Source organism: Benincasa hispida, chromosome 3 (genome assembly GCF_009727055.1).
Source record: "Benincasa hispida cultivar B227 chromosome 3, ASM972705v1, whole genome shotgun sequence".
NCBI lineage: Eukaryota > Viridiplantae > Streptophyta > Magnoliopsida > Cucurbitales > Cucurbitaceae > Benincasa > Benincasa hispida.
Genome location: NC_052351.1, coordinates 42,080,999 through 42,083,813, shown reverse-complemented (window position 1 = coordinate 42,083,813; position 2,815 = coordinate 42,080,999).

Genomic DNA, 2,815 nt, shown 5'->3' with positions numbered 1-2,815 from the left:
ACCACATTGAAGTGGATCATCATGTCCAGGACATGTTCACCAACAGAGGCCTCATCCTTCATGCGATCGTTGTAAACGTACTTACTAGCATCATGTCTAAGGGAGAAGGACGGTCGTCCAAATATCCCTCGTAGAGATTCCATAATCTCTTTGGCAGTACCTATAACCTCATGTTTCTTCACCAAAACATCAGAAATGCTACGCGAGGATATAGGCACGGGCTTTATCATTCGCCCTGATCCATCTATCGTACGTATCCCAAATAGTTCAATTTGCGTTAGAGCTTGAAATGAGAGGACAATCCTCTATTATGATGAATCATAAATCGTCTATCACCAGTATAGTATTCATATTTGATTTCCATATTGCATAATTATCCCCAATTAGTTTATCAGATGCCAACAATTGTACTAGTGAACTTATCATTCTGAAAAAATATAAATAAATTATAAGTGAAATGCTTTTTAAAACCAATCAAGTTTTAGCAAAGTAATAATATATCCAAGATTAGTTTTGCAACGATACTACAACAAGACATTCTTGACTAAATACTGTCTCCAGAATAGCTCATATTTAGATAGTCATTTAGCTACCATTTTTATTACTAACTCTTTAGTAATTCTGTAAGTGTAACCCTCTGTTTTTAGACCTTAGAAGTCCAATCCCAATGATGCTCTCGAAGATGGAAAGTCAAAGTTGAAACCCACTTGAGAAATCCTATCCATTTATGGAGTTTGAGTTGTTCTGAATCCTATGTTAAAAAACCCTCCGAGGGGATAGTCGTCGTTAAACGACTAGCGAGGCCGACTTAAAGACGACAAGCAGGCGCAACATTAGAATCTCACGGTTCAAACCAACAGATGAGACCGTAGGATATGTTGACACATATCCTTCACCTACTTACTATGAACTACTTCTCCCATTCACTTTGGTCTTGATCTATGATAAACACTTTCCAAATGGAGGTCACTCCAAGGGTGACATGAAGTGCTACACGGATCTCATGGTCGGAATTATCTAGGGACATGAGAATTGAAATCAATGTAACATATATTTGATTTTTCATTGAACAGCTTCCCCTCATTCACCATGATCAATTCACACAAACACTTCCCGAATGGAGGTCACTCCTAGGGTGACACGAACTACCGCATGAACCTTTTGGTGTGAACATCTTGAAAACGTGAAAATTATAAAATCAAAACATCATATTTGATTTTAAAGTGAACAACTTCCCCCATTCACCAAAATCTCGATTCATGTAAACATTTTTCGAATGGAGGTCACTCCATGGGTGACACGAAGTGCCACATGAATTTCAATCGTGAACTCTTAGGGACGTGAGAGCTAAACATAATCATATCATATATGTTTATTAATCTCTCACTGAAGTGTTCTAACATATCATATATATTATTTGATTTTCACTGAAGTGTTTTAATAGCATATTATATATGTTTAAACTCCCACTGAAGTGTTCTAATGATTAAACGAGGTATTCGTTTCTTTAGGCTTGTTCCGGCTAATTAAACAACCCAAGTCTAGGTGTTTATCCAAGTATAACTTTTATATTTGGATTTAACCTATGATGTTTAAGTGATAAGCCAGTTTTAAAACCTTAAATCACTCACGTATTGCTCGTAAAACCGGTTAACAACGTTCAATAATTCGACCATCATCCCCAGGTAAAAGGTGTTTTATAAACTGTCAACTTAAATACCTCCAGCAATCGATAGGATTATATACCGGTTGAGTTTGTAAACTGAGTTTTATAAGTTTAACGACCTATTTTAACTATTAAAACGAGTGGTTAACCTACGTGAGCATGCAACAATTCTTTGTTATGGATTTTAAACGAGTAGTTAACCAACGTGAACTGGATGTGAACCACCTGAACCGGACCAGCCAAAACCTTTTGAAGCTAAGCCGGATCGAGTTTGAAGAAAATCGGTCAAAGTAGTAAATACTCGATGATCCTCACTCAGTCAATGGGTCAAACTCGTCAAACCGGTTCAAAATCTCACTACTCGTTCAAATCTCGCTCCAACTCGATCTCTTATTGAAAACCAGTTAAAAAATCTCACTCAAACTTGATCTCTCGCTTCATGCTCGAAATCTCGCTCGAAATTCCATTAGAATCTCACTCGAACTAGAAATCTTGCTCAAACTCGATTCAAAATCTCGCTTGAACTTGAAATCTCGCTCGAAACGAAATCTCGCTTGAAACTTGATCAGATCTTGCTGCTCGATCACCAAATCTCGCTAGAATTGTGAGCAGCGTTAAAACGTTGAAGGGCAGCGTTGCAACGCTGCCGAAAGAAAATCTTGCTCTCACTAGAATTATAAGCAGCGTTTCAACGCTGCCTGAATAGAAGCTCAAGATTTGGAAATCTGCAGCTCGGCCTTCTTCACTTATTTCTTCAATTACAACTTAATTTCAACTCTAATGACTCTAAATAAATTATATACTATTGAGCACACATATAAGCTCATTAAACAAGAGTCAATTACAAATTTAATCAAAGAATCCAAGAGAAAATAAATGTCAAAACTCATAAAACCATATGAGTACACCATTTTCATATAACTCATGAAAAAACGCCCACCACACCAAAATTAAACCAAATTGAATGCTTAAATGATGCTCTGATACCAATTGTACGAGTATTTCAGCATATAACGGAAGCAACAAGGATCAATAAGCATTCTAATTCATCAATTTTGGTTATAAATGAAGCATGTTTACACAATAATAAGACGGTTTCAAGTCATACCTTTATAGAACTTTTAGAATCTCGAATTCAGCTACAAATCT